The sequence below is a fragment of the Myxine glutinosa genome, chromosome 8 (assembly GCF_964187855.1).
Source record: "Myxine glutinosa chromosome 8, kmMyxGlut1.1, whole genome shotgun sequence".
NCBI lineage: Eukaryota > Metazoa > Chordata > Myxini > Myxiniformes > Myxinidae > Myxine > Myxine glutinosa.
The window spans coordinates 31,832,624-31,851,361 of NC_136268.1; the positions used below are offsets into that span (position 1 = coordinate 31,832,624).

At 50.5% G+C, this 18,738-nt stretch overlaps 1 protein-coding gene across 4 annotated transcripts in view; it reads left to right on the plus strand.

Moving 5' to 3' along the window:
• LOC137432380 (uncharacterized) overlaps positions 1-18,738 on the plus strand; it is a 515,673-nt gene that overhangs the window by 456,251 nt on the left and 40,684 nt on the right. The window contains exon 1 of one of the 4 annotated variants that reach the window (XM_078783131.1): positions 6,053-6,228. The exons of the other annotated variants lie outside the window; for them this stretch is intronic. The gene's annotated coding sequence lies outside the window, so the exon portion shown is untranslated. Of the gene's footprint in view, positions 1-6,052; positions 6,229-18,738 lie in introns of those variants that run through there. 4 annotated transcript variants of the gene reach the window in all.

Here is an 18,738-nt window from a genome sequence, read left to right on the forward strand (position 1 = left end):
CCAACTCACGCTCCGTGTCACTCTTACTACTCTCACCTCCACTCTTGACAGCGCACTCACCCTTACTCCCGACAGCGCACTCTTTCCTCATGCACCTGTCCGTCACACACCTTTCTCGCGCACACTCTTGCGCACACTCTCCCATCACACCCTCTGTAACACTTACCACACCGCGCTTCCATGTGCTCCCTCGCACACGCGCTACGACCGACTCACTCTCGCCAGCACCCTCACTCCTTGGCACGCACTTTTTCCTCACACACCCCAGAGTCGGACTTTCTCGCACACCTCCTTTTTCGCACACCAGACCTGTCGCACACTTCACCAACGGCCTCTCACGAACACCCGGGTCCATCTCGACCCCCAAGCTTCTTAAATCCCCTGGCGCATCATACGCACGACCATATTGGTCACCACTTACACCGGGTCCTCTTCCTCTTCGCTTCTCCTCCATCACCTGCGAATCCCTCATCCGGTTAATGAGCACATCATCACGATCCGAACACAGACTTCGGACCAATTCTTTTATCTCCTCTTTTATCTCTTTCTTATCCTCTCTCCGTCGCTTCTTAATTTCGCTCACCCCTTCTTCCACTTCTTCTAATTTCTGCTTCACCTCTTTTATTCCCCGGTACGTCTCCTCAAGCTCGTCCTTCAAGGCTACCTTGACCGTTTCCATGTGCGTCCTCACCTGCCGGTCCTTCGTCTCCATTACCTCTATCACCTCGTCCAACCTCGTTGTCAGTCCCTCACGTACCATCTGACATTCCCTCTTCGTCGCTACCAAGTCATTTTTTAGGTCATTTTGTGTCGCTTTTAACCCTCCTATTACCGCTGTGTTCTTCTTTACCTGGTCCGTTAGTTCTTTTTGTCCCTCTGTCAGTTGTTCTACTTCCTGCGTCAGGTCCTCTATGCCCCCTTGTAACTTTACAGTCCCCTTTCTCACCTCCTTCTCCATGTGCTCCTTACAGTGCCTCACCTCCTCGCGCACTCCTCCGACCTCCTCACTCACACCTCTTCTGATCTCCTCTCCCATCACTTGCATCTCCTGCCCAGATGCCACCCTCATCTGCTCCATTTCCTCCCTGTGAGCATCCAGTTTGGTTTCTACCCCCATTCTAACCCCCTCTATCTGCTGCCCCATTTGTTTAACTTCCCTTTCCGCTTGGTCCCTCATGTCCCTCAATTTGCCTTCCATCCTGTTTTCTAACCCCTCTAACCCCTTTTGCATCCCTTCCATTTGATGCTCTTGAGCGGCCATTCTGTTTTCTACCCCCATTAACCCATTTTTCACCTCTTTTATCCCGTTGTCTAACCCGTCAAAATTATTGTCTAACTTCCCAAATTTCTTGTCTAACTCCTTTAAATTATTGTCTAACCCCTCACCGGTATCCCTCGCTTCGTCCCTCATTACCCCCATTTGGTTTCCCATTACCCCCATTTGGTTTCCCAACCGCTCACTATCAGCCCTCATTCCCACAATTTGGTCTCCCATTCGTTCCATAAGGGCCCTCATTTGCAGGAGGAAAAGGTTCGAATCCACCAGCGGCGCTACCACGGTCGCGGGCGTGGTCGCCGTGGCCATGTGCGAGGCGCCATTTTGCGCGCCCGCAACCTCGTGCGCGACGACGCCATTTTGTGCGTCTGCTACCCTCACTGCTTCGCTCGCCTCTTGTCCCTCATTTTGGTCCTGGATCGACCCTGCCTCCCTCTCCTCTACCGGAACCCAGCCGTCTTGGTCTGCCATAGCGCGACTTTCAAAATTCGGGTTTTTATTTTTTTTGTAAAACACAATTAAATTTCGCCGTTATAATTTCGAGCGCATGAAGCGCGCTCCGGATCGAATCCCACTTCCCGACACCAAATGTTACTCTAATAGTACAATTGGTGTTCCAAAATTTGGGCTAAATGAATTTAGTCCCAGGTCCGAATCCAACTCCTGACAACCAAATGTTACAGACGCGGTTTTGGATGTTAGTTTACCGAGCGGTTTGGTATGACCGCGTCTGCACAGTTTACCCGATTCCACTCGAACGTTGGCCAAATCGCGCTATGCTAAATCAATTAAGGAAAGGACACAACGGCTGGGATTAAATGACACGACACCAGGGTACAGTTCTCAAGACCTCCGGAGGAGGTTATAATATGGATTTGCAGAACGTTTAGATTACACTGACAAGAGGTACAGCATAGGAAGGTGGGCACTTAAACACGGTCTTATATTAGCCCCGACAGACCACAGATAAACGGGACAAGACTGACTCACACAGGGATTGATGGCAAGGAAGGGCAGGTAGTCGATGGATAGCACAAGGTGCACCTTGGCTCAGGGACAGGATAAAGCGCGGTCCAAAAGATGCAGGGAGGTCTCTCAGCGCTCGGAGGTGGCGACTTCTCTCTCCAAGCTGGGGGCGCATCTCACGTCACCTCCGGTAAGTGGCTGCGTATATCCAGCGGGGAGTGACACGCCCTCGGCTCGTTAGCTCCGCCCCAGATGGAATCGGCCCGCCGCTTCTTATTGGGTGCGGGGGGGTTACCGGGCTCCGCCCTTGACGAGGAGCTGACAGTCAGCCCCTTCGTGGTAACCCCGTCGGAGCGCATGGTCAATGGCGGCTAACCAAGCCGGAGTGAGGACGCGCACTCCCCGCGCGCTGTTGTTGTTGTTGTTGTAGTTCCATGAGATGATGGGAGGATGCGGAGATGAGGTTGTGGGGAGGTATTGGGAGGTCCTAAACTCACTACTGGTGCCATACAATCACATTCTGGTGCAACGAAGAGTCAGAATTAATGGAAACGAGTCCTTAACTGACATAGACTAAGAATAACTAGCAAGATGTCCTATAGTTGTCTACGTGAGATGCGGTGAACCTGGGCACGACATTTAATGGGGGAAAAAGGGGAAGGTCGGTTCTACAGAGTGTTGTTTACAGACAATGGGACTAGGGAATGGGGGATTGGGGATAGTTGGGGAGTATTGGGGAAATAGGGGAATATTTACAAGCGGATATGGATGGAGGCCAAATCCCATATCCGCAACAATACTTAGGCATCCATTTGGGAACTACAAGCTATATGAAGAAAAACTGGGATGGTTTCCTAGATAACATTAAGCATAAACTATCAAAGTGGAAAGGGATGCTCCATATCTTGTCACTTAAGGCACGGGTTACGATAATAAACAACCTGGTGCTTCCAATCGTATGGCATAAGATCATAGCACTCCAGCCTCCTCAAGCTCTGATCACCAACATTCAGAGGGGTCGAGTTGACTTCTTCTGGGGAGGCCACCACTGGCCAGATGCGTTGTGCAGACCACGTAATTCAGGTGGCCAAAACCTGCTGCACATCCCTGGTCGAATAATGGCTTTTCAGCTAATGACAATAAAACGTCTACTGTACAGCGAGGTTGTGCCCTGGCGTCCTCTCACGAATACCTTGCTCAGGCAAGTAGGTGGAATGGACTATGACCGGGAGCTTTTCCTTATGGACTTGAAGCAGGTCGATAGAGCTCGGCTCCCTGCATTTCATCGGTCTCTCCTGAATGCCTGGCAAGCTCTAGGAGTGCAGCGGTTGGAGATCTCTTCCGATCCCAGGAAGTTTGTGCATGAGCCGTTGTTCCAAAACTCATTATTCGCTGAAATATCTACCAGCCGAGCTCTTATGGAACATTTTACGAACAATGGAATGAATAAAGTGCGAGATCTTATGGAGCTATCCTTGAAGCGATGGTTGTCTGCCAGCGCTGTTTCTGGAAAAATTGGCTTGCGTTCAATTCGAATAGTGAGCAGGGTCATAAAGATTGTATCCCAGACTTTTTTAGATTTAAATATTGGGTGGAATGGGGTAAATGAAGAAGTAGATTTTCGTTTAACCTTCCCTAAACTCTCAGTCACTGCCCAGCAACAACGTGGTGTGTTTTCCTCTAACAGCGAAGAATCCGGTGTGTTCCACATCATGGGGAAAAGGGCAATGTACATAATTTGTCTAGAGGTGTGCTTACCGGGCTGTGCAGCACCCTTAAGAAACAAGTGGAAAGAGTTTTTACCTGCAGGAGCATTTCTCACTCCAAATTGGGATGAAATGTACAGGTGTCCTACTGTCGGACGTACAGGAGACCTAAATTGGAGACTGGTCCATCACGCCCTGGCCACACAGGTGTTAGTTCAGAAGTTTAACCCTGCTGTGTCTAATTTATGTCCTTTTTGTGGTAATGTCGAACATTTGTATCATGCGTTTATTGAGTGCAAGAGATTGTCATCTCTGTTTCTGTATCTGAGCCGAATCTTTTGTAAATTCAAAATAGTTTTTTTCTGTTACAATCTTTGTTTACGGACTTGCATGTAATACTAGGAAAAACTCTGTGATTTTGCTTTTGAATTTTTTGCTTGGAATTGCTAAGCTTGCAATTTATAAAACCAGAAAAGCCAGATTAGGTAGTGGAAAAAATGAAAATGCACTTTTTTGTTTCATCGGAATGGTGTCAGCACGTATAAAGCTCGAACATGCTTATCATGTAAACATGGGGAACCTTCTTGTGTTTGAAGAGTTATGGGGCATGGGGGGTGTTTTGTGCAAATGCATTGGAAATGAGGTTGTGATTTGTATGTAAAGTGGAGTTGGAATACTTTTGGTTTTATACTTTTATAATAAAAGGACACAAAAGTCTCTCTCTCTCTCTCTCTCTCTCTCTCTCTCTCTCTCTCTCTCTCTCTCTCTCTCTCTCTCTCTCTCTCTCTCTCTTTCTCTTTCTCTTTCTCTCTCTCTCTCTCTCTCTCGCTGTCGCTGTCTCTCTTGCTGTCGCTGTCTCTCTTGCTGTCGCTGTCTCTCTTGCTGTCGCTGTCTCTCTTGCTGTCTCTGTCTCTGTCTGTGTCGTGGCCCCGACTTTGTGAAGGAGGAGGTACACCATCCTGGCTGTGGGGAGATCTCTGGGTCGCTCCTGCGAGATCGATCGGCTGTCTCCATGTCGCGGGCTTGTTTGAGCGAACGGTCCGGGCTATACTACTACTACTACTACTACTACTACTACTACTACTACTACTACTACTACTACTACTACTACTACTACTACTACTACAACTACAACAAGAACAACAACCCATGGCTGTCTGGCGAGATCTCACATGATCCCGTTTCAGGGGCAAGGGCATGTGGTATTTCCCAAAACACGGAACCAAACACACACGTGGAGCAGCACATAGTACAGTATTGCATAACAGAGCCGTTTGGTTGGTTGACTCAGCCGGTCATCCTTCCGAGGTGGGCAAAATGAGTACCGGCTTACTGGTATCAGGGGGCACTGCATCAGTGGCACGGCCGCACCCCCAGAAAATGATTCAACCAGCAGCCACAGGCTGAAATGAACCACGACCACCTATCTGGTGTAATTGAACCACCATCGATTTCTCCGATTATTGACATTTCCGTCCACGTACTCTACCACTACCAGGTGTCGACCTATATTCACCTGACCCAGGTCGATTCATTAGAACACCCAAAAGCACAACAGTCCATCATCCTGGACTCATTCCGTCGGAAAGCTGCGCAAGGATTCCACAAACCGCAAAATCGGTGTCGTCTATTTAATGCGTACGCACCGAGTTCGGTGGGGGAGCGGTGTGACAAAATTGAATTATTTTGTTTTCACGAGGAAGAGAAAGGAGGATGATAGGTGAGAGTGGGAGGAAATCGAGTGGGGGAATGTGGGAGGAGAGAAGAGGGAAAGGAGGGTGGGAGAGGTTGGGGGAAGGGTTACGGCCAATACGATTCCGTTATATAAGATTCCTATTCTCTTCCATCTCCTGCCATTATGGATCAGGTGGGTTTTTTGTGGGGAGGGAATTCACAATTCCACCATATTTACGTCGGCATACGTTACTAATAGATGGCTCATTTCAAACCCTTCAAGATCCACACATGAAGACGCCCGTTGATTTGGACCGAAAATGGCCGCATGAAACCACGTGACCTCATTTAGACCAATTTGGAGCTTGCGAAGATGTCCAAAGGATGACGGAGCTGTCCCCGTGGATCGCTCAGCTTCCCGCGAATCATCGCGCGCGGCGGCTCGAGGGAGGGGCGGAGCTTGACGCTCGAACTTACTGTACGTGCCTGACGTACTTACTGTACCGTACGTTACTACGTTCGTGGTCAGCAGTGTCGGTGCTTAGGAGACTGGTGCTCGGAGTCCACCGTTACCTGGCGTCTTGTGCCGGTGCTGGGATTTGCACTGTACGGATATCCACCTCATCCGTCGAGCGTTTCATTCATCCTTGTTGATATCGTTTAACACCATTTTGCCACATCAGTGTTGCTCGCTCCCTGCTTCGTACTCGTAGTCCCTCAAATGTGCGTCAGTTTACACACCCTTTGAGTGTCACTTGCATCCGTGATTTGATTTCTCTTTTTTTTTTCCATGCGACATGTATTGCATGGACTGCTGCTGCTCCTCCATTGTCTCCATTAAATGTGATTCTGGTATTGACTGGGAGCCACGAACTTAACCACACGTCAATGTGTTTTTCGTTTGCTTATGAAAAGTCGAGTGCTGAAACCATTTGAACGTCGGTTGGGGTCTTTAAATGTTTAATGGCTGAACATGTAAATGATCATATTGAAGCGCGGTGCTACGCGCGCTTACTTGTACAATAAGAAGGAAACGGACAACGCGGTAAGTTTAAGTGTCTTTATTACAAGAGTTCACTGTAGCACTCCGCGCTCTGGGCTGCGCGCCTGGTGTATATCCCGCGGCCACGCCTACCCCTCGGGCGTGGCCGCCGCCCACTTGGTGCGTGGAATGATGCCCTCACGCCAGTGAGCTTTCGTGTGCACCACACGCGCCCCCCCAGAATTCCCGCGCACCTGGAGGGCCAGTTTGCGGGGCAAACGGATGACCCGGCCGAAGCGCCCTCTGGCGAGCGGCAGCGTCCGGGGTGCAGGGATGCTAGCTGGGATGCCTCCGGCTGCACCCGGGATGGGTGCAGGACCGGAGGGCGGCGTGCCGGCGGTACTGGGCGGTGCCGGGGGTCCGCCCGCAGGGGGGCGGCCCCGACGCGGGGGCCGAGCCACCAGCGGTGGGTGGTCCACGTCGAGGTGGGCCGGCTTGAGGCGATCCACCGAGACGCGGTCGGGAGTACCGCCAATGTCCAAGGTGAAGTGCTTCGCCCCGGTCTCCAGCACGCAGAAAGGCCCGTCGTACGGGGGCCGCAGTGGTGTCCGGTGGGCGTCGTGCCGGACGAAGCCGTACTCCGCGGTGCGAAGCTCCGGGGCGACGTGCGTAGGCGGGTGCCCGTGGTGCGCTGTCGGCACCGGGGCGAACCCCCGGGCTGTCTCCTGCAGCGCGGAGCGCTCCTGCACCGCGGACCATGGCGCCGTGGGGTCGGGGAGGAACTCGCCCGGCACCCGCAGCGGTTGTCCGAAGACCAACTCCGCCGCGGATGCGCGCAGGTCGTCCTTGGGCGCCGTCCAGAGGCCCAGCAGGACCCAGGGGAGCCTGTCGACCCAGCTGCCGTCGCGGAGGGTGGCCCGGAGCACGGCCTTCAACGAGCGGTGGAACCACTCGCACAGGCCGTTGGCCTGGGGGTGGTAGGCCGTGGTTCGGTGCAGCTGGACCCCGAGCCCCCGCGCGACCGCCCCCCAGAACTCCGAGGTGAACTGGGGGCCGCGGTCGGATGAGATGTCCGAGGGGGCGCCGAACCGGGCGACCCAGGTGGCGATGAACGCCTGTGCGACGTCCGCCGCCGTCGTCGCTGCCAAAGGCACGGCCTCCGGCCACCGGGTGGTGCGTTCCACCATGGTCAGGACATGGGTGAAACCCCGCGAGGGGGGCAGAGGTCCCACCAGGTCCACGTGTACGTGGTCGAACCTTCGTTCCGGCACCGTGAACGGGGCCAATGGGGCCTGGGTGTGCCGGTGCACCTTCGCGCGCTGGCACGCGAGGCACGTCCTGGTCCAGCCGCGGACGGCCTTCCGGAGGCCATGCCAGACAAACTTGTCGGCGACCAACCTCTGGGAGGCCTTCGTGCCCGGGTGGGACAGGCCGTGGATGGCGTCAAAAACCTGGCGCTGCCAGCCCGCGGGCACGATGGCGCGAGGCCGCCCGAGGGAGACGTCGCACAAGAGGGCCGCACCACGAACGGCACCTCGGTGACGCGGAGGCCCGTGACGGCGGTCTGCAAGGCCTGGACGCCGGGGTTGGTGGCCTGGTCCGCCGCCATCCGGGCATAGTCGATGCCAAGGTGGACTGCGTGGGCGACGGACCGGGAAAGGCAATCCGCCACCGGGTTGTCCTTCCCCGCGACGTGCCGGACTTCCGTCGTATATTCGGACACGGCCGAGAGGTGACGCTGCTGCCGGGCCGACCACGGCTCGGCGACCTTGCCCATCGCGAAGACCAGTGGCTTGTGGTCGACGAAGGCCGTGAACGCACGGCCCTCGAGCAGATGGCGGAAGTGCCTGACCGCCAGGTGAAGCCCGAGCAACTCGCGGTCGAAGGTACTATAGCGGCGTTCGGGCGGGCGAAGCTGCCGGCTGAAGAACGCCAGCAGTTGCCAAGCACCACGCACCCATTGCTCGTGCACCGCGCCCACCGCGTAGTCCGAGGCGTCGGTGGTGAGGGCGATCGGTGCATCGGGCGCTGGGTGCGCGAGCATGGTGGCGTTGGCCAAGGCGAGCTTCGCGCCGAAGAACACCGCGTCCATCTGCTCAGTCCAGGTAACGTCACCTTTGCCCGGCTTCCCCGGAGGGCTTCGTGCAAGGGGCGCAGGAGCTGGGCGATGCGGGGCAGGAACCGATGGTAAAAGTTCACCATGCCCAGGAACTCCTGGAGCCCCTTGATCGTGCGGGGGCGTGGAAACCCCTTCACCGCCTCCACCTTGGCCGGTAGGGGGACGGCCCCGTGCCTGGTGACGTGGTGCCCCAAAAAGTCGATGTCGGCGACGCCGAACCGGCACTTGGCGGGGTTCACGATGAGGCCATGCTGGCCCAGACGTTCGAAGAGCGTGCGGAGATGGTGAAGGTGCTCTTCGCGGGACGCGCTGGCGACGAGGATGTCGTCCAGGTAGACGTAGACGAAATCCAAGTCGCGCAAGACGCTGTCCATTAGTCGCTGGAACGCCTGAGCCGCATTCTTCAAACTGAAGGGCATCCGAAGAAATTCGAAAAGCCCGAACGGCGTAATGACCGCCGTCTTCGGGATGTCCTCCGGCCTGACGGGGACCTGATGGTAGCCGCGTATGAGGTCTACCTTCGAAAAGAAGGACATGCCCGCCAACCGGGCGGAGAAGTCCTGGATGTGGGGGACGGGGTAGCGGTCGGGGGTGGTGGCGTCGTTTAGGCGCCGGTAGTCCCCGCACGGTCGCCATCCCCCGCCGGGCTTTGGCACGATGTGGAGCGGCGACGCCCAAGCACTCTCGGAGCGCCGCACGATGCCGAGCCGCTCCAGCGTAGCAAACTCCGCTTTAGCTACCGCGAGCTTCGTCGGCTTGAGGCGGCGTGCCCGGGCGTAGACCGATGGCCCGGCGGTGGGGATGTGGTGTTCCACCTCGTGCTTGACGGCCCCCGCCGAGAAAGTGGGCCGCGTGAGGGCCGGGAAACCCGCGAGGAGGCGGGTGAATTCGTTCGCTGCCGGAAGCGTACAGATGAACCTGGCCGGAACCGAACCGCTCAGCAAGCCGCTCGGCGAGCCGCTCGATGAGCCGCTCCGGGAGCTGCTCAACGAGGCGGGCAGCGCGCACGCGAGCGAGCTGAACGTCTCAGCCTGGACAAGCCTTCTGTGCTTTACGTCGACCAACAGGCCATTGGCACAGAGGAAGTCCGCGCCGAGCAGTGCCATAGGCACGTCGGCAGTGACGAACGACCACCGGAAAACCTGCCCTCCGAACCGCAGAGAAAGGCAGCGTTTTCCGTTCGTGCGAATGGACGTACCGTTGGCGGCAAGCAGCGCGGGGCCCCGGCCCGCGGACTGCTTGTCGGACGTACCGGCGGGAACGACACTCACCTGCACTCCCGTTCTCACAGGTAACGGCGCCCGGATAAGGTGTCCGTGATGAACAGTAGGCTGTTTGCACGGCCGGCGCTCAGTGCCACAACGGAGGGCCGGCCCGGGCGTTTCCCGACCTGCCGAATGAGCACGGCAGGCGACATTGCCGAGCCTTGTGGCCGAACTGGGCGTGGAAAAAACACCAGGTTTGCGGCGAAGGCGGCGGAGGCCGCGGTTTTCTCCGCGGTGGCGGCGGTGGGCGGGGCGTGGCGGCGCACACGAAATGCGCATCAGCCTCGAGATCCACGAGGTGTGGTGCATCAGCATCAGCATCAGCCCCGATAGCCGCGACGGCCACGCCAAAACTTGCCTGGGTGTCCAAAGCCGCAAAGAACCTGTCGGCCTCGGCAGCGAGAGCCCCGGGGTTCCGTCGTCGCAGAACCGGCCAACGCGAGGCGGACTCCTGCCGGCAGCTGGCGTCGAAACAACGCCTGGAATAGAGCGTCCGGGGTTTCGTCGCCCAACAACGACAGCATATGGTCCATGCGGACCGACGGTTGCGTGTCACCGAGCTCGGGGAGGTCCAGGAGGCGGTCGGCCCGAGCGTCCACCGTGAGGCCGAACGTGGCGAGGAGGAGACGCTTGATCGCCTCGTACCTGCCGTCGGCCGGTGGGTTCCTCAGGACCGACACGACGCAGCCGGACGTGCCGGGCCCGAGGGAGGCGACCACGTGGCAGTACCTGGTCTCGTCCACCGTGATGCCTTGAAGTCGGAACTGGGCTTCCGCCTGCAGGAACCATACTTCAGCTTGCGTCTCCCAGAACTCGGGGAGTTTGATCGTAACCGCGTTGTTTGCCATTGCGATGGCGTATTCGGTCGGTCAGCGACGGCTGATCCAACGTCGGAGGGTCACCAAATGAAGTGCGGTGCTACGCGCGCTTGCTTGTACAATAAGAAGGAAGCGGACAACGCGGTAAGTTAAAGTGTCTTTATTAAAAGAGTTCACTGTAGCACTCCGCGCTCCGGGCTGCGCGCCCGGTGTATATCCCGCGGCCACGCCTACCCCTCGGGCGTGGCCACCGCCCACTTGGTGCGTGGAATGATGCCCTCACGCCAGTGAGCTTTCGTGTCCGCCACAATATATGTGTTTAAAAAAAGGTTTAAGTCTCATGGAGAAATAGTTGTACATATATTACATACAGGGCAGAGCTGTTAGGAGCCATCGACGTACTTTTACAAACTACAACTACCTACTACTACTATTGTATTTAACAGCCCCAATTAATCCCAGCTTTGTGTAGTGGGCCATGGGTGAAGTGTTCGGCGCAAGTCTTTCACGAACTGGCTGGCCAGACCTGACGTTCGGTTGGAGGGTAATTTCGGACACTAATTTGTAATTTGTTCAGGGCGCCAGTAATAATTTGCCTACTCTTCGCGAAAGTTACCGTGGGAGCTTTAACGTCCGCCAACTAATGCTGGCAGAAGGGACACCTGGCTCGATGTCCACTTGAGGGACAGCGTACTTTGTGATTCGACACCTCGCCTGTGAAGCACCAGTGCAGACAGTTTTTGTCTGTTCGGGAATCACACCCAGATTGGATAGCTGGTACCTTTGTATCATGCTGTACCGTTGTACCATGCTGTACCTTTGTACCATGCTGTACCTTTGTATCATGCTGTACCGTTGTACCATGTTGTACCTTTGTATCATGCTGTACCGTTGTACCATGCTGCACCTTTGTATCATGCTGTACCGTTGCACCATGCTGTACCTTTGTACCATGCTGTACCTTTGTATCATGCTGTACCGTTGTACCATGCTGTACCTTTGTATCATGCTGTACCGTTGTACCATGCTGTACCTTTGTACCATGCTGTACCTTTGTATCATGCTGTACCGTTGTACCATGCTGTACCTTTGTATCATGCTGTACCGTTGTACCATGCTGTACCTTTGTATCATGCTGTACCGTTGTACCATGCTGTACCTTTGTACCATGCTGTACCTTTGTATCATGCTGTACCGTTGTACCATGCTGTACCTTTGTACCATGCTGTACCTTTGTACCATGCTGTACCTTTGTATGATGCTGTACTTTTCTTTGTACCATGCTGTACCTTTGTATCATGCTGTACCTTTGTATCATGCTGTACCTTTGTACCATGCTGTACCTTTGTACCATGCTGTACGTTTGTATCATGCTGTATGTTTGTACCATGCTGTACCTTTGTACCATGCTGTACCTTTGTACCATGCTGTGCCTTTGTACCATGCTGTACCTTTGTACCATGCTGTACCTTTGTACCATGCTGTACCTTTGTACCATGCTGTACCTTTGTACCATGCTGTACCTTTGTACCATGCTGTACCTTTGTACCAAGCTGTACCTTTGTACCATGCTGTACCTTTGTACCATGCTGTACCTTTGTACCATGCTGTACCTTTGTACCATGCTGTACCTTTGTTAGAGGACAAATATATTGTTGAGGAAATGACTCCTCGTGGTGAACATTGCTTAATACAGTTTAGTTACTTCCTTAATGAATGTAATAGCATAAATGTAAAGTAATTAATTGTGATATTAGATTATGCATCACTTATGTAATAGATAGACGACAACTACCTACCACCTGTGTGGGTCTAAAAATCCCCATTCCTGTGAGGCTATGTTTAATGTTCTTACCTTTGAATATGTCTAAACGTTCTTTTAAGCGTTCTGGCATGCCATTCGGTGCCATTTTAGGCATTGAAACGACTTAGCTCCTACTTAAGAGGGAGGGGGCGGGGCGTCTGAATGACAAGTAGAGGGGGAGGGGGCGGTTATCCACTCATAGAAACCGGGTCAACGTCAAATGTTGAGTGAGATGGAAGGTGCGTGGCATGTCATCGCTGATGCACGGGGCTGAGGCCATAAAAAGTGGAGAGACGGTGGAAGTTGAGCTGCTACCCGGAATAGGCTTATCGGAAACTGCGTTTCCTCACAATTCCGAGTCACTTCCCACCATGCCAGAGCCACGCCCTCTCTTCTCCTCACAGCAGGTGTAGTGACGGAACACGGCAGCCATTTGTCCCTGCAGAGCAGCTGGGACCGTGACCATCCGGCGGGGTCCTGCCGAGCATCACAGTATTCCTTTGTCTTGTGACTTCCCTCCATCTACTCTACCGTAGTGTGCTTGCTGGGCCCCAAGGCATAGATAATTAAGGCTCCTGTTCGGCGTTTGGTCCGTGGGGGTGAGTACCAGTAGGGGTAAGGGGATTGTTTGTCGAATCATTTATTTCCATTGCTTATTGTACATAACCTCCCCATAGCCATTATCGTTATTAAATATTCCTGGTCTTTCTTTCTGGTTATTAAATATACCTGGTGGATTCGGGTCATAGTGGTCACTCATTATCAACTGAGGGAAGTCCGTTGAGCGTGAATTAGCAATGGCGCTGTATATCAAGACTGTACCATTTTCCCCTCGGCTTTGCTCGGTCTAATTAGAGATGAGGCATACAGTACCAATGATTCATGGGGCTGAGGCCATAAAAGGCCTTGATGCTCTGAAGTTACCCAATTTACGCTCTGAAGCCTCGACGCTCTGTAGAGAGTATGGTACGCGCCCTAATTAGCAATGACCTAGGGGGCTCCTTGTCACTCTAGCCCCTCCCTCTTCGCCCTCATTGTCTGTCTATTTTCCCCTCTGTCATGCGAAATAGACTCCTGCGCACATTCCGATGAGATGGCGACAATACGTGATACATGAATGACTGTCGCCGAAGGGGGCACATGCGTGACCCTCGTGAGCCAGAGGAAAGCATCACCCCATGAGTTTGGGAGCTGGATCAGCTATAAAAAGCAGCATTGTGCAGGCGTCAGTGAAAGAGTGAAGTGACAAGCAACGGACGATGAAGCAATTAGGCGTTGGAGTTGGGGTTGTGGTCGTCGGCTGTCGTCTGGCCAAGAAAGGACTGAGGAGAAGTCGAGAGGAGTAAGGATCGCCGGTGAACAACCATACATGGACTTTGGTTTGAATCAGCGGTCGGAGCAGCATGAGCACACTCTGCCTACAGACCTCTCGACCCCAAAGGGAAGACCACAAATTATGTTCACTAGTGAGGTACCCGTGCTAGGCACGAGTGGGAGGCCAGAAGCAAACAGACAATGCAGAAACGGCGAATGCTAAAGCATGAAACCAAAAATTCCACATTCCTGTAGCACCTTCAGTCACACGTCAGACATGGACAGCAAGTTCGTGAAGGACTTCCACGAAAAACGTACCCGTTTGTAAACAAACGGGTGTGTTTGTTCCATACCCAGTCAATGGCGAATCGGCATATAGCGATCCGCGAATGTCACGTTTAGAAAGTAGAAACCATCATGGCATTCCGTCATTCACTTGAACTCGATATCTCTTTTTTCATTCCAGACAGCATAACTCCAATCACAAATGAAATAACATTAATATAAAAAATAAAGTTTTAACAACATTCGTGACATAAACAAATATTTAAATCCTGATGTGAAGTTCCGTACGGTTGGGTGAACACAATTACGAATTCAAAATCGTAATTGTATTCACTCAATTCCAATCATCAATTGAAACTTTAACAAAACGATTAACACAATTAACGTTTAACGATTAAACATTACGATTGAATGACAGTTGTATTGGGATATTATCAAACCCGTGCATTGCCGTCATCTGTCCACTTCCGGATTTGCTGCAGGTTCGTAATTCTCATCAAAATCTAAACAGTATTTGTAGAATTTCAATAAAAGCCACATCACTGTTCATATCGGTTAATATTATTCCATCGTGTTTGGAAAAACTGGAAAATTGGAAAACTTGGAAAAATTGAAAAACAATATAGCCTATTTTACTCCAGGGGGTCCCAGGATTACCCACCCAAAGTATCGTTGCGATCGGTTCAGCCGTTTTTGCGGTACCTTCGAACAGACGGACGGACATTTGGTAAATTATAGTAAGATTATTTTGTCTTGTGTTCCTGATAGAGTCTACATGCATTAAGTTTAAGTTTAGTTTAAGGCTTAGGCGCGGTACCGTTTCGTCCAGTTAAGTTAATTGGTCTTTTGCTGTGCCACCATAGTCATTATGTTTATCTGTCATTAATACTAATACTGTAGTAATATACTGTATATACAACAATATCCCGCATTACGGAAATTTGATTGACGGAAATTTGCTATAACAGAAACGAAGTAGTAGTGACTAAAATTCATATAGCTAAAGCACAATTCACTACAACGAAATTTTGAGTAAAACAAAAAAAACAGTTTTTTTTCTCTCTATTCATAAGTTTTACATGCACCACAAAGCCTGAGGGCAAAAGTATACATGCACTTGAAGTCAACTTACTTATTATAGGTGCCCTCATGCTTATTATAGACTAGCCGAAACCCGTGGAACATCCACGGAAGGGAGGATGTGGTGTATGGATAGAGTGTACCATTATGGATGGCATAGGGGATTTGCTTGTCCGAGTAAGAGTTAGGAAGAAAGATGAGAATGAACATGCGTATATGAACAACGATCGCCGACACCGGCACAAATGCATGCTCTGGATTGTCCACTCAGTGGACGGCTTGCTTTCGCCTTCGCCTGTCCAATCAGCGGACGGCTTGCTTCGCCTTCGCCCAGCAGACGCCAATACGATGGCGTCGTAAGATGGCGTCGTATCGGCAGTTAATCGGATGCTTTTGGGCCCCAACGTCGGCTAATTCAGATTTTTCGAGTATGGCTGTCCGTGATAAACAAAGAGCGCAGTTCGTAGATCGTAAATCCATTAGTGCCGTGGGCATCGGGTCACTGGGTGCGGCGTAAAAGGGATAACAAAGTCGAGTCCTTACGCTATTATTATATAGATATTTGTATTACCGTATGTACTGTGTTCGTATTACCGCACGGATCTTCGACAATTTATATCATATTCGACTATCGAAACTCGTGCTTAAACAAATTATGTCACCATCTGAGTTTAAATTGCATAATTTTTGAAGTATTCTTATTAACGATCCCCCACCACCCCTACTAACTATCCTCACCCCTCACGTTTTTGCCCCCCCCCGCCCCCCCCCCCACCCTCCCTCCACGCACCCCTCTCCACCGCGAGAACTTAAGAACGGCTGAAGGGATCTGGTTAGAAAAGATGAACTGATTAGATTTTGGGGTCAAGAGGTCAGAGGTCATGTTAAGTAAAAATTATGTTTCTGCGCCAACTCGTGAATAAGTGATGGGATTTTGAACACATTTGGTATAAGTACATATGATGTAAGTAAGAACTGAATGGATTATCGCATCAAGACGTCAAAGGTCAGAGGTCATGTCAGGAAAAACTGTGATAAATTGAGAACAGCTGAAGGGATTTAGATCAAAACTTGGTATAAGTATGTATAATGATGTAATATAAATGAACTGATTGGATGATTGGATCACTACGTCAGAGGTGCCGTAAGGTAAAAATTATGTTCCTGTTTTAACTTGTGAACCATTGATGGGATTTTGACCAAATTTGGTGTAAGTATATATTATGATGAAACCATGAACTGATTATAGTTTGCCATCAAAGGTTAGGAGTGAGGTGATTTTGTGATTTTGGTTTGGTCAGAGGTCATGTCAAGTAAAAATGTGATACTTGAGAACAGCTGAATGGATTAAAATCAAACTTGTATCAAGTATATATAATGATGTAATAATGTAGGAGGAGGCATATCGGTCAACGTCGTGACGTCGAAGTGTCGTTCAAATTGACTGAATTAAAGCTGAAAGTTTAATGTTTTTTTGTTTTTTTAACCTCTGCCAGGCTTAGCTTATAAAAAATTTTTTTTTATCTCCACCAGGCTGAACAGTTTACGTTTTTTTTACCTTTGCCAGGCTTGTGGTTTTTTTTTTTTTTTATATACAAGATCGAGGCTCGTGTAAGAGCTAACATCAATAACAAAAAAACAATCGGACAAACAAAACTTACAATAAATGGAGTGGGAGACAAGATGGGGAGAGAGGGAAGCACACAAGTACGACAACAGAGAACAGGGACATGGGGCTGAACAGTTTACTTTTTTTTTAACCTCCGCCAAACTGAATAGTTTATATTTTTTTTACCTCTGCCAGGCTGAACAGTTTACGTTTTTTAACCTTCATCAGGCTGAACAGTTTACGTTTTTTTTTAACCTCTGCCAGGCTGAACAGCTTACGTTTTTTATCTTCATCAGGCTGAACAGTTTACGTTTTTGTTTTTTTTAAACCTCTGCCAGGCTGAACAGTTTACGTTTTTTTTAACCTCCGCCAGGCTGAACAGTTTATGTTTTTTTAACCTCCGCCAGTCTGAACAGTTTACGTTTTTTAACTTCATCAGGATGAACAGTTTAGGTTTTTTTTTTTTTTTTTACCTCTGCCAGGCTGAACAGTTTACGTTTTTTTTAACCTCCGCCAGGCTGAACAGTTGATGTTTTTTTTAACCTCCGCTAGGTTGAACAGTTTACGTTTTTTTAAACCTCCGCCAGGCTGAACAGTTTACGTTTTTTTTAACCTCCGCCAGGCTGAACAGTTTACGTTTTTTTTAACCTCCGCCAGGTTGAACAGTTTAGGTTTTTTTTATCTTCATCAGGCTGAACAGTTTACGTTTTTTTTTTTTTTTTTTACCTCTGCCAGGCTAAACAGTTTAAGTTTTTTTTACCTCTGCCAGGCTGAACAGTTTATGTTTTTTTTAACCCCCGCCAGGCTGAACAGTTTATGTTTTTTTTTACCTCTGCCAGGCTGAACAGTTTATGTTTTTTTAACCTCCGCCAGGCTGAACAGTTTATGTTTTTTAAACCTCTGCCAGGCTGAACAGTTTATGTTTTTTTTTAACCCCCGCCAGGCTGAACAGTTTATGTTTTTTTAACCTCCGCCAGGCTGAACAGTTTATGGTTTTTTTTAACCTCTGCCAGGCTGAACAGTTTATGTTTTTTTTAACCCCCGCCAGGCTGAACAGTTTATGTTTTTTTTAACCCCCGCCAGGCTGAACAGTTTATGGTTTTTTTTAACCTCTGCCAGGCTGAACAGTTTATGTTTTTTTTAACCCCCGCCAGGCTGAACAGTTTATGTTTTTTTTAACCCCCGCCAGGCTGAACAGTTTATGTTTTTTTAACCTCCGCCAGGCTGAACAGTTTATGTTTTTTAAACCTCTGCCAGGCTGAACAGTTTATGTTTTTTTTTAACCCCCGCCAGGCTGAACAGTTTATGTTTTTTTAACCTCCGCCAGGCTGAACAGTTTATGGTTTTTTTTAACCCCCGCCAGGCTGAACAGTTTATGGTTTTTTTTAACCTCTGCCAGGCTGAACAGTTTATGTTTTTTTTAACCCCCGCCAGGCTGAACAGTTTATGTTTTTTTTAACCCCCGCCAGGCTGAACAGTTTATGTTTTTTTAACCTCCGCCAGGCTGAACAGTTTATGTTTTTTTTAACCCCCACCAGGCTGAACAGTTTATGTTTTTTTTTAACCTCTGCCAGGCTGAACAGTTTATGTTTTTGTATCCCAGTGATAAGCCGGATCTGGACCGGACATTAACTGAAATAGAATCGGCTTGTTCTTGTCACCTACCCAACTCATCCACCAAGTTTTGTCATAAGCCATCCAAACATTTTTGAGATATCTTGCTATATATCGTGTTTGGCAGTATTTCTCAATTGTGAAGAATCACTTAAGAAATTCTTGTATCCAGATCTGGATCTTCATCAAAACCTAATTGATTCACCCTTTTCACACTCAACACACC